General features: G+C 44.0%; 1 pseudogene; it reads right to left on the reverse strand.

Annotated features, from left to right (window-relative positions):
* Positions 1 to 3,220: 3,220 nt before the first annotated feature.
* Positions 3,221 to 13,744, reverse strand: LOC133883704 (uncharacterized; annotated as a pseudogene).
* Positions 13,745 to 14,077: the final 333 nt, after the last annotated feature.

A 14,077-nucleotide genomic window follows, 5' to 3' on the forward strand; every position in this document is an offset into this window, starting at 1 on the left:
GCGTGAGCCTCTCGTCGCCGCCACCTCGGCGCATGCTGCCGACCGGGCCACCATCGGGCCCTTCGAAAACTGGCCGCGCCATTGAGTCCACGTGCCTACGTAGATGCTGTAGGAGTGTTCGCCCGGGTCAATTACGTCGCCGTTTGGCCGTCGGCATGCTTGACCGAGCCCCCGCCATTGATTGCCGCTGTTTGCCGTCGATGGCCGCCCTCCGGTCATCGCCGGCGACAACACGTCCCTCAATCGAGTCCCCCGTGTCACACTGGTGCCCTCCGCTGACCGCGCCGTGCTGCCGTTCGCCGCCGGCAAGTTCGCTGTGCCGTCGATACTGTGCCGCCCGCGCGCTCGTTCAATTTTGACCCGAGTCAAAACCTGCCGGGCCCACTGTCATTGACTGTGGCTAGTCGGCCAGGTGTACAAAACGGTTTTTGGCCTGTTTTTAATTGGGATATTCGAGAAAATGTGAAATTGAATTTTGGTTCAACACACAATTTGGCTGAAACTTGTAAAATACATAGAAAATTGTGTATAGATCCAAAAATCATGAAACCAATTTTGTTAGGTTTATACAATCAGTATCTACATGTTAAAAATACTGGGAGATATGAAATGTGTATTTAAATTGCATGGGTTAATAAAAATATGTTTAAGCTTTATTAATCCATAATTAAATATTGATAACTCCAAAATTGATGAAATCAATTTTGTAAATCTTGTTAATTGTTTCCCTGATCATTAAAAATAATAACCCTCATGTTATACATGATTACATTCCTATTTAGGGTTAAGCTTTGGGTTAAGCTTAATTAATCCAGGAAAATGAGTAGATGCTTAACATTAATCCAAATTAAGAAAATTTTGAGGCCTTAAAACTCATGTCATGATGCACTGCATCTCCACCTTGTCATGCTATGGAGCATCTGTCATTGCATATCATTCGTGCTCATCATTGCATGCGTTCTTCAGTAGTGAACGAAGAATCGGAGCGTGACGCGAGTGTGATCGAGGGTGACACCGAGGCACACCACTTCTGTGAGTTCTGTTCGGGAAGTATCGGGTAAACCTCGGAGCAGCAAGGCAAGCATCTAAGCATATTGCACCATTTGTTCAAATTAAATGGAGTCTAAAATTGATAAATTATGCTTTATGTATGTTTGCATGTGTTGAGTCCAGTGTCGGGCTGATATGGGTAGAACCTATGTTGATGCATTATCTCTACCTTGACTTATTGATAAATCCTTATCCTTGTAGCCTTGATGATATAGTTGGTTCTAGCCTCAAGGTTTATTCGAAATGCTTAGCAATGCTTAGGTCCTCGGTAGAAGTCGAACGACGGTGCTGCCGTTGTTCGCGAGCTTAGGGCTCAATCACTGTTTATAGATACAAAGATGAGGTTGAGGTGAATGGTTGAGATGTGAGATTGAGGTGAGATGTGGGCGGTGTTAGGGGTATCTTCTGCCCAGGAGGAATCCTCTGGGTAGTTCGGGAGAGGAGCCCGGGTGCCGTAAACCGCTTGCATCGTTTAAGGCCGTCCGTCGGTACAGTTGGCTCTAGCACTTATCGTACTCACCACATGATGATTTAATGATAAGGTAAGCCGATTATCTTATGCCGTGTCAACACTTGCCTTGCGGCTCTATGACGCGTAAGAGAAAAAGAAAAGGAGAAACAAGGTGGTGGGGAGCCGGAGGTGTCCAGAACACGCTCGCGGTAACCCCGGTGCCATAGGGGCATTGCAAGTGGGTGGTTCCGGGTATGAGAAAGGTTGACTCGAGTACCCCGTTGTGTGTATTTCGTGAGTAGCACAAGCCAAATGGTCCTCAAGTCGTGTGGGTAAAGTTGTACCCCCATGCAGGGTGTAAGAACAATTCGAATTGCCGCACTCTCGGTCATGAGCATGCTATTGTTTCATTTGTATCGGTCGTAGAGTCTACGATTGTGGGATAAAGTTATGGTATGATGGTTTTGGTTGGTGGTTTGTTGACAAGGTACTATGGTTACTATACATACATGTTCAAGTTGTGGTTTACAGGCTTGAAAGGTAGTTGTTTTTGGAGTTAAGTATAGATGCTCACACATATGTGTCTAGGTTGCTTACCGCATATGTTTTACTTATCCTTGTAGCCTACTCTTGCTAACAGCTCAATGCATAATCTTTGGAGTCGAGCTACGTATATGTGCTCTATATGGATTAAGTCTTGTGAGTACCTTCGTACTCATGCCTGCTCTTTCAGGTTCTGCTGGTGAGGGTGATGCAGTGTTTGGTTACTTTGTGCCCATTGATGCCGGTGGTGGGCAAGAGTAGTGCATCATACTCTGGTGAGGCGTAGCTTTTGGGGTGGAGCCTAAGTGCATATGGTTCCACTCTCCTTTTGCTATTGTTAAGATTTATTTTCCGCTGCGTAGTTCCTCTTTGTGTAAACTGTTGCAAATGGTTGCATGCTTAAGAACTTGTAATATAACTTTAATTACTCGCTCTTTCTTAAGCTATGTTGTGATATGCATGTTGGAAAGGAATGTGTTCCGATCTTGGGCATAAAACACGTGTCGGGACTACCGAAATGGTATTCTGATTAATCACTGGGGTTGTGATTATGAATAATGATCCTCCTGATGATTAATTAGAATACTATTTAGACGATTCCTCACAATCAAATAGCTTCATCTGCATTGCCTCTAGAAATTGTATGCCTTTCGGTCTCTGGAAAGCCATTCCAGCCCTGAATTTTGGAAAGAATACAGATACTAGCAAGTGCCATACTTCCTATATATGTTCAGCACAACAAATGAACTACCTTGTGAATATTCATGTTCCGTCAAACATAAGGATGTCCTTAACAAGGAGAGCAAAGATGAGACTTTGCACTATTGCACTATCAGATGTGTTGATAGCAACTTGCTTTAGAAATAGTTTGCCGATGCCGAAAACGGTAGTTGTGATGCATGATTCAAGTAGGAAGACACAAGTCATTACTGCCTAGACAACATCTGTATCCACAAAACCGATGAACCTTTAGTGAAAAGCATCTCTATTCTTTTAGTACATCCTCCTATATATGGTTGCTACTTCTAGCTCAGCATGGAGTTCTTGTTCTGTCTGGATTCCCATTGGATTGTCCAGAAGTCATCCATTATTGTTACACTGAAGATCTTTATCAACACAATCAACATGCTCAAAGACATCATAATACCCATCAAACCTTTCTCTCATGCCTGCTCCTTAGTGAAAAGCATCTCTAGTCTTTTGGTACATCCTTTTGTATATGGTTGCTCCTTCTAGCTCAACATGGATTTCTCATTCTGTCTAGATTCCCACTGGGTTGTCCAGAAGCCATCCTTTATTATCACACTGGAGATCTTTATCAACGCAATCAACATGCTCAAAACATCAGAATACCCATCGAACCTTTCTCTCATGTTTGCAACTACTTCAAGTACATCTGATTGCATGAGAACCTAGTAAGTCAAACAAAATGAGATGTCAACATGCAAAAGAACATGTTTGCAACCATGATAGATAGATGGGAAATGGCAAACGTAAAAATTAAAATGAAGGACACCAAACACTGGCCTTCGTTGAAAAAATAGAGGGTCTGAACAAATAGTTTTGCATTAGCTTATCTTGATTTTTTTTCATGGTGCAGTCAACAACACATCAAATGTAGTTTCACACCTAACCAAATCCACTCTTGTACAGCTAGAACTAACACAATCATTATTATCTAGATTAAAGGGGGTTCATCATCAGAAAAGACAGTTGCATAGAGAAGCGTCCTGATAGTAATTTAAATTGTTACTTGAACAGTAAACTTTTCATGGAAAAAAGTGTACCAGAGTTGTCATATGTTAGGATAATCATCCATCAGAAGAATAGCCGGGCGACGTCAGCTGTTAGGGAAGAGATTAAACCATAACTTAGGGAGACAAAATATTAGGAGAGACTATATTAATTTTTTTTTGCTTTATTACAAAAGGTGGCAGCCGTGTGCCTTATATAGGCCTATAAAGACCTTATTCAAATCCAACTCTACTTATCTCTAACTATTATGTGATTTAAATTACTAACTTATCTCTAACTCATATCTAATTTAAACTACTAACTTATCACTAACTCTTATCTGATTTAAACTTAACTTATCTCTAAATGCTATCTAATCTTTCCAAATAAAAACCGGAACATAAGGCTAACAAATGCTACAGTACCTATCCATGTGGTTACTGTTCACACACATAACACCATACATGCCCGCCTAAAGAGAGGTTCTTTGTGAATCCACCAATGATGGTTGTAGAACTCTTCTCTTGTGATGTCTCTTAAAGTGAGGATCAGGACACTACAAAACCAGCAGATAGAGGCAGACATCTCAAATCTTAGTTCCATGACATTAAGAAAACAAAGAAGTGAACCAGCATTTTTTTTTAAAAGGGTCTTTTTGACCTAGTCTTCATTGCAGGCTTTGTGGGAACTGAGGTTCGAGCCCCAGCTGGCCGGCTCCTCCTTGAAGCCTTCACCAACTGAACTACATGCCATTCACAATACTAACTAAAAAGACCGATACTACAACCAGCATATTCATCCTCCAAAATAACTAAAAAGACCGATACTACACCCAGCTACACTCACCAATATTGAAACAAGTGATAGGGGACCAGGGTATGATGACACGATTAGCTTCAAAGACACCGTTGCGTTTGCAGACATAAAATAGCTGTGCCAAGAGAATAATTTTAAGTGGTGTTCCACACTTGCACTAAAAAGAAAGACATAACACTACTTGTGTTACAGATAACAGATGTAAGGAAACTTACACATTCCTAAGCCCCATTTCATTCACCCAAAATTGTGTCTGCTCCACCAACTACACAAACACAAACACAAACACAAACGTATAACATCACCACACTACAAAATTCAACAATGCATCATCCATTCCAAAATCAAACCTGCTCAAAGCTTAGAAGCTAGGCAGCACGGATACGGGGATACGCCATTTTCCCAGAAAACCTAATACATAGATACATTTTACTATTTAAAAAATAGTTTTAAGTTACTCCCATGTTCTACTCCAAGTCTCCAACTTGTATCTAGCTAGGCATGGCCACTAACTAATACCTAATAGATCTGCGCGTAGCGGCGGCATGGGCTTCAACATTGTCCTTATGCAATTGGGGTTGGGCAAATTGACGAGGGAGGCTACTTTGATGATAGTCATAGCCCCAAACACCGTCTCGTAGCCACAGTGCTGCCTACCGCCACAGCCATAATATGGTCACTTGGTCATCGAGGGTCAAAAATCAAAAGAATGGGGAGGGGAAGAAAGGAGGAGGAAAAGGGGGAGCCAGAGAGAAGCGGAACTCATCGTCGGCAAGTGGTGGAGGGTGTCACCGCTGGCGCTGCGAGCGTGGTGGCAACGGATGAGAGGGAGGCGTGGGAGATGCGGCTGGGAGTGGGAGATGCAGCTGGGAGATGCAATGTCATTAGGTTATACAGCTCGGAGGTGCGACTGGGCCGGACTGGGTTGGGCTGTATCCTAAATGTATTCCACAAGTATCCAAGGAGTATCCAAATTTTCAATATTTATTTTTATTTAGATATTCGGTAGATACGTATCACCCAAGTATCCAACGTGTATCGGTATTAGATATGGTATCCGATACAGATACGTGGGCATTTGGAAGTATTGATGTTTCAGATCTTAGAAGTTAGAACCATGAAAACCTTTTGCCGAATTTCAAGCCCGAGGTAGTTCCACTTCTCTGTGGAATTCTTTGTGTCTTCAACCACTTATCAACCTACGCTAAAGTTTGGGCTTCCAAGTTGCCAAACGTATCAACCTACGCTAAAGTTTGGGCTTCCAAGTTGCCAAACGTACTCTGGGCACTTCAAATGATGTCAAGCAGGGCGACAGATGAAATGCCTTTCTTCCTAGTCTATGGGGACAAACCAATCTTGCCTTGTGAACTAAAAATCAAATCTCTCCGAGTCAAACTATACGCCGACAAGGATGAAATCCCGAGAAGATAGGATGACCTCAATGCTCTCGAAGAAAAAAAGGACACATGTGTTGATACGATCAATGCGGTACCAACAATCTCTCCTACGCTACCACGATCATAACATCTGCAAAAGATCTTTTGAATCAGGAGATATGATTCTATGACTCGTATAGAGCTAGAAAAATAGCAACAAGCTATCTCTGAAGTGGGAAGATCCCTATAGGGTGGTCGAATCTAACCGACTAGGGTTGTATAGTTTAGCAATGGAGGATGGACAAGTCCTTAAAATTTCTTTAAATATCGACTAGCTTCGCGAGTTTTATGTGTAAGTATTTAGGATATATTTTGTAGATATTAGTTCCATATTATCAATATATACTTTTACCTATTTCAAGACAATGCCCTAAAAAAACTGAGATATGCCGCTACTCGAGCACTTATGCCCATACGTGCACATGGAATCCTAAGACCGCAAATATGAGAATCCTTCCTCGATAACCAGTCGGGAGCTTCACATACATTGGGACTACACAACTTGTCGTGCACACTATATTTCTGATGAGAAGGAAACATATCTTTAGAAACTACGAAAAACCTTTTCGTGTACCTGAGGTGCCTGCGAGCTAAGACATTTTCCACTCAGAGTCTCACCTAAGGTGATTGCGATGAACATTCCAATAAGAAACCCCGAAATCTCCCTAACCTACTCAGAAGAAACAAAGGCCGAACACTTTTTTGTAATTTTCTTGTATTCATGAGAAGATTCATAGTCAGACATAGGCATTGCAGTAGAAATAGGAACATTTCATTTAACAAGATTTTAAGCTCTTTTACACATAAGCTAAGGGAAAGAGGATTACAAGAAGTCCTAAAAGATCTACTCGATCAAGAGGAAGGAGAGTCTTCCTTGTTTGTCTCGAACCACCGGTGCCAATGGAGAGGATAGGGTCGTTGATACTCTAGCCTCATGCTGAATTCGCTGGTGTCGCTGCCCAATCATCGACATCTCCGATGACATAGGGTTTGCTAGAGGCATTGGTTCTCCACCCTCATCGTCGGTGTCGCTACTCTAGCTACTCCATCTGGCCATCCTCACCGGAATAACATGAGGATGGAGATGATGAAGCGGCTAAAGTCTTGCCATCTTTAACAGAGACACTGTCGGATGCCTCCCTTGGACTAGAGATGTCGGGGACTTACCATATTTAATAGGGACACTGCGAGTCGGCACCCTCTCTTCAACCTCCTCATGAAAGGAGACGTCGATAACCTCCACCACCGAACCAAATTCGATTGGAGATGACAATAGGGTAAGGGTTGAGTACTCAGGAGAGGATGGGGAATAATCAGGAGATGAAGGTGTGTATTCAGGCGAAGGAGGAGGTTCCATGATTGAGTTCAAGTTTAATATAGCCAAACTCTAGCACCTAGGGGTTTATATAGGCCAACGGGTCAAGAGACGCACTGCTTCATCTGCCAAACATTAATTCTAAGCGCGACCGCATTTTGAGCCATGGATTCCCAAGCTACACGCGATCACCAGTGTTACATCATTTCAATTGGATCGCACATAAAAATACGCAGTTGTCGGTGCACCCATTTATCCGCTGGATTTTTCAATGCACGGGGTACAGTCGAAAAGATGGTACAACAACTCTTTCCGTGCTCGTGACATGGAATCTTTTCACCACTACACAAAATTTCTATTGCAATTGTTCAACTTCCGAGCCTAGACAGCGATGAGTCTTATCTCCCTCGTACCTTTACAAAGATGGGATGATTTTTATGGATGGACTAGAAAATCTATCTGGATGGAACACCTTCTTGAGGACTTGAGAACTTGGAAGTGTTTTGAATTTGGAGTAGGTTCTGGGAGTGCTAGAGAACCTGGTTAGATGCTTCATCCTAATCGGGGACCCAAGTCCTACTGGATGATGTGGTAAGACAAAAAGCTTATCTTTGTTGGCCATATACTTGATCCGTCGAAGCATCATGTCAAGTATTGATTGGTGGCTTCATAATGAATAAGGATAGTTACAATATCTGGGTACCCTAGGGTTTCCTGCAATTCTCAGGGCATATCTCTATCTCTAGTAAAGGAATCCCTAGATGAAAGGAAACTACCCGTTGGCATCTAAGGCATCCCGTAACCGGGAAGGTTTATCTTCAAAAATAAGAAAGAGGACTCCAGAGGACATACGACATCCCCATATTTATGTGGAGCCAAGGGACCCTATGGAGGGACAAGCCATTAGAAGACCATACAATCCAACATAAGTCAAAGAAGTCACTCAAACCTTTCGACAAACCAGAAGACACCTGAAGTCAAGCAAGGAAGTCACTTACTAGGTTTAGATCCATCTAGGCTAGCCAATACTCCCTTATAATAGGCTCAGATCAATACAGAAAAACATGACATAGGGTTATTATCCTCAAGAAGGCACGAACCTGTATAAAACCCTCGTGTGTTCTCCTACAATTTGTCTACTCAAAGTATCCCCCAATTCTTCAACAAGTTCGTTAGATCAGTGGTTCACAAATCATCGATAGATTGCATCTCTTAAATAGTTTTGATCTTCTCAAGATTGACTTTGATTCCTTGGTATGATACCATGTAATCGAGTAGTTTCCCTGCATTGATTCTAAACATGCACTTCTCTGGGTTCAACATGACTCAATTCTTGCACATGTTGTTGAACATCTCTTGTAGGCTGGAGATGAGATCTTCCTTCTTTTTGGTTTTAACAACAAGGCCATCGTCGTGGGCCTCGACATTCTAGCTGATCTGATCATGGAGTGGTATATGCATTCCTCTTTGATATGTAGCACTGGCATTCTTCAATCCAAAGAGTATCTTAACGTAGCAATATACTCCAAACGGAGTGATAAATGAGGTTTTCTCCTCATCCTTTGGATGCTTGCTAATCTGGTGATAATCGGAGTAGGCATTGGGAATGCTTAGATAGTCAATGTCTAAGGTGGAGTCAACTATATAATCTATTCATGGTAGAGGAAAAGCATCCTTAGGGCAAGCTTTTGTTGAGATCGATGAAGTCAACACACATTTGCCATTTAACGTTTGATTTCTTGACCATGACAGGATTTGCAAGTCACTCGAGGTGATCCACTTCCCGAATAAAACCTGCCTTGGTGTGCATTTCGATCTCCTCTTTGATGGCTTCTTTCCGATCGGGTGTGAATCACCAGAGTTTTTGCTTGATTGGCTTTACGTCAGGCCGAATAGCTAGTTTATGCTCAATAACCTCCCTAGGGATCCCGGGCTTGTCTGACGGTTGCCATGCGAACACGTTGATGTTTATCCGGAGAAAGGGAATGAGCATGAGTTCCTATTTGGGGTCCAATTTAGAGCTGATCCAAACGGTCTTAGATGGCTCTGTTGGGTCCAGAGGAACTGCTTTGACTTCACCATGAGATTTCACGACTACCTTTGGCATTGAGTTTTTCGTCTCCTTGTTGGGCTAATGCTATGTGGCCATGTCCAGACTCTATTTGCCATAGCGTAATCCTGCTCTCAGGCAGCTCTAGACGGTGATGACTCCCTTGGGTCCCAGGATCTTCATGCACTGGTAAGCGTAATGCGTGACTGCCATGAAGTTGGAGAGAGTAGGTCTTCCCAAGATGGCATTATATGCTGTTTTGAAGTCAACTATGTCAAACATAATCTTTTCTGTCTGAAAGTTGTCATGCTTCCAAAGGTAACGAGGAGTGATATCTAGCCGATGGGAGTGGCTGAAGATTCAAGTACTATATTGTGGAAGGTTTGAGTAACCGGCTTGATAGCATTTTGGGAGATCTGCATCCCTTCAAGTGCGTTAGCGAAGAGGATGTCCAGGGAACTCCCTCCATTGATAAGAACTCAGGTAACCCTGCAATTATTTATTGTAGGATTGACCACTATTGGGAAATAGCCTCGCCGTACGAAGTTATCAGGGCAATCTTCTTGGTTAAAGGAGATCTCAATGTTTGACCACTTAACGGCCTGATGACCCTTGAGGATCAAAGCTAAGACTTGTCAGGCCATCATTTTGTAATGCCTTTTGGACTCGTAGGATGCAGAAGTACCTAACATGTGGTTGGTCGTCCTCTTGCTTGGCTAAAAAGACATCAGATCTAAGTCGTCCTCACTGCCATTGGAGCTGGAATCCCTACTCTGGGCTATGACCTGGGTCTTCTTTCCTTTGGCCACTTTCTCAATGTTCGCTTTGACCATCTTCTTCCATAGGCAGCACTTGTGGAGGAGATTGTGGTTGTCGGTCTGGTGAATGTAACACCCTAAATTTTAACTTTTGCAATAATTTAAAATTTTGCTAGAACTTAAATAGGTGGTTGCAATTTTGTTCAATAGGGAAATTAATTTCTAATTTTAATTTGGCCTAGGTTAAATGTCTGTTGCATTTATGCCATTGTAGATGCAATAAGGTTTTTATGCGTGGAAAAGGTTTGCAAAAACTCGCTAGAAATCGCTCGTTTAAACCCCTTTTGAAAATGTGTTGAAAATCAAATTGGAAAAGGAATTTCTAACTTGAAAATCACTCTCGGGCCGATTTCCCTCTCCCTCGGCCCATCTTCTCTCCCCTCCCTTCTTTCGTTTGGGCCGTGCCTTGCCTTCCCCGCGCCGGCCCAAGGCTGAGCCTGCCTTCCAAGCCCACAGAGCCGCCCCCTCCCGTTTCTCTCACCACCGCGTGGGTCTAGCCTGAGCCGAGCCGCCCCCGCCCGAGCCAGCTCCACTTCTCCCTCCTCTCGCCGGTTCGACCCAAACGCCCCCCCCCCCCGCAAATCCTCATGGCCGTTTCAATCCGAGCCCTCCTGCGCCATAACATGCAAATCAATGTGCACCTCTGTGATCCCCTCCTTTCCGATAGGCCGCCCGACCGTTTACCCCTTGATTGGCCCTCTAATTTCCTCAAACCGTTGCATTTATCCTCTTTGAAGCTGTCAGTCAATTCCTTCGATTCCGGTCGTTCCCCTTCCTCTCACGCGTTTATATGCCTTCCCTCACCTTCCTTGCTCCGTTCCCCACCTGAAGCACCCATTTTTCCCCTTTGTTTGCGCACGGATTCGAGCTCCACGCCGCCGCCGCCATTGTTGCTGATAAGAGCTCGCCACTGCCCCTAATTCGGCCATGCCACACCCTAATTGAGTTTGGTTTTGGCCCCTACGGTGTCGCGGGTCCTTGTGCGACGCATCCCAACGCTTCTTGGAGTCTTTCCCACCGCCGGACACTGTCCCCGCTGAGCTCCAAGGCTGCAGACCTTCTTCTCCATCGCCGACTGCCCTTAGGTCTCCCTCCGCCACTGACAAGCCATCGTGAGAACCCCCTCCCCCCCCCCACGCTCACCTCTTTGTTTTGCGCTAAATCTCGTCGTATTTGGTGGCCAGAGGCACGTTTTTGCGTCGCACCGGCGAGCTCCGCCGCCGCCCGCCGTCGTCGGCCACCGTCTCCCCGTCTCGCGTTGTCTGCCGCCGCCTTGTTTTAATCTCGGCCACCCGATCATCATCCAACGGCCCGGATTTGACTGGCCACTAACCCTTTGAACCCCGGTCTACGATGGATCGTGGACCGGCCATAAGGCCATGGTCCACGGGGCCAGTAGACATATTCCATGGAAGTTTCAATAGCAAAATAAATCAGTAAATTCTTTATTGCGTCATAATTCCCCTCTTTCAGTACAAAAACAATTCAGTATTTCTCTGTAAATCAAGTAAAATTTGCAAAATACACCCCATAACTTCAAAAGCTTATAACGTTTTGCTCGTAGCTCCGATTTACTTGATTTTCACACCCATATGTTCGTAGCGGCGTGTAGAATCTTTTTATAGGGTTTTTAATCTAGATTTAGCATTGTTTGGTGTACTGTTCTTAGGATTTCCTTTGTATGTGCTTTTTCCAGTTTGTCGATTAGGAGCTGAGCAGTTCGGCAATCTCCAAGACCAAGCTCTCGAAGATTTTGAGCAACACTCCGTTGAAGGAAAGTGTTCTTGAACATTTTATCCCTGTTTTAGGATTTGCAGGTGTAGTTTTTATCCTTCAATATGCATGCTTGCCTAAATATGAAATCCCATGTTAGGGTTTATTAGTTTTGAGTCAATATTCCTTATCGCCGTTGCTTCACCATGAGATAAAATGGGTAGTGTATGCTAGTGCAGTCATGGTTGGGAAAAATGTTAATCTTGACTAATGAATTATGGAACAAGAATCTGGAAAGGGTAATTTTGTAGCAACATGGTATAGGGATCCCAACAAAATGGTTGTCGATGTTGGTGTGGGAATGCACGTGCGCTGGTAGTGCACAGTTGGTTGTGGTTGTTCCTGTGTGGGGTCCTAAGGACCGGTTCTTGAACATATAACCAAGTTAATTTCGCACAACCATGAGGCCTAAATGGTACGGCTTGGCCAATTAATTAGCCACCCCTCTGGTTCTGTGGGCACCGTTGGACGGTTATGTGGCACAAGAGGGGGCCTCTGCAGCGATGGAATCTTCTGTTAGCGGTGAAACCTTAGTGGGTGCCTGCAGGTTAGTAGGAGCTTTGTAAAGGCCTTGTAGTGAGACCCCGACTCCACACCCCGGAAGTGTGAAGCAACACGGGAATCACGACTTGTGGGGAAAGCTGTGCAAACTCTGCAAAGTATAAACTAATTGATCAGTCGTGCTCACGGTCAAGAGCGAACTTGGACTTCTTCAGGATTAGTTGGAATCAGGGTTTGGTCTGGTTGGTTAGGTAGCTGGGTAATGGAATTACTTGGTGAGTCTTGGTAGTTGGATGAAATCCGATGAGTCAATCCTTTTGTCATAGTTGTGTCTTCACTTAGTAAATAGGATGTCTGTTGTTGGAATCATAGGTTAAGGTTGCTTAGTGCGATTAACACGTGTCTAAACCTTTTCTTGACTTAAACCCCATATCATGTTTCCCTCCACTTGCGGAGTACATTTTTGTACTCACACCCGTTGTCCCCTTCCTTGCATTCTTCCGCTGTTCAGAAGCCATCAATGAAGCCGCTACATTCGACGAGGACGACTTCGACCCCAGAGCTGCTATTCTAGGCTGGAGTGCCCACGGTCGACGCCTGTGGAAGATGGAGGCCCTGTTGGCGCTGAAGACCTCTTTTTAGTTCCACTATGTTTTCTTTTAGACCCTCGGGTCCTTTTGTAATAGTTATTTATCGTTGTAATCTTGGCACTATGATGGTACACTAATGAAGTAAGCACATGTATAAAACTTATTTCTGTCATACATGTGTTGTGCCTATTTTGTTCTTTTAAAACTGGGTGTTACAATGAAGGTCACACCAAGGCTTATCGTCGCGTTCATTAGAGCCGGGTGTAGAGCTCTTGCCCCGAGAAGAACTGGGATGCTTGTCCAGATGGGTGTCAGGAAGAAATGCAAAAACTTCCTCAAAATTATGTTTCTTGCCCTTACCTCCCTTGACATTCTTCTTGCGCTTGGCCTTGACCCTGTCGGCCTCAAGGCCGATTTGAGGGTGTTTGACACCCCTAGTCTTCCCCTTGATGAAGAGAAGTGCGTCTTCAACCTTGTTGGTCTCATCAATGATTTTTATGATCTCCTTGACTATCTTAGGCTCCTAGATGGCGATGTATTCAACGCATCTCTGGCTCTTGACCCCTCGAGTGAATGCTTGTATGATGTCATAGTCACTGACCTTGGAGATGTTGTTCTGGATATTGTTGAAGCGATGTATGAACTCATGCAAGGTTTCATTCCCCATTTGCTCGTAATGGTAGAGATCATTTTTTTGTGCCGAGGCAAATGTATGCACCTTGGAAGTTGGCTCGGAATACATCGCAAAGCTGCTCCCATGAGTAGATTGTTCCCAATGATAGGTTGCAGGTAGGTCTTGGCTGCCCTTCAAGGGTGGTAGGGAGGTAATTCTCCACTACCTTCTTGTTCCCACCAGCCGCTTGGATAGCTATGATATAGATATAGAGAAACTCAATGGGATTTGTGCTTTCGTTGTATTTCACAATCATCCTAGGACAGAACCTTATCGGCTAGCTTACGTTCCATAGATCTGGAGAGAAAGCCATGCATCTGTTGATAG

Source organism: Phragmites australis, chromosome 1 (assembly GCF_958298935.1).
Source record: "Phragmites australis chromosome 1, lpPhrAust1.1, whole genome shotgun sequence".
NCBI classification, from domain to species: Eukaryota; Viridiplantae; Streptophyta; class Magnoliopsida; order Poales; family Poaceae; genus Phragmites; species Phragmites australis.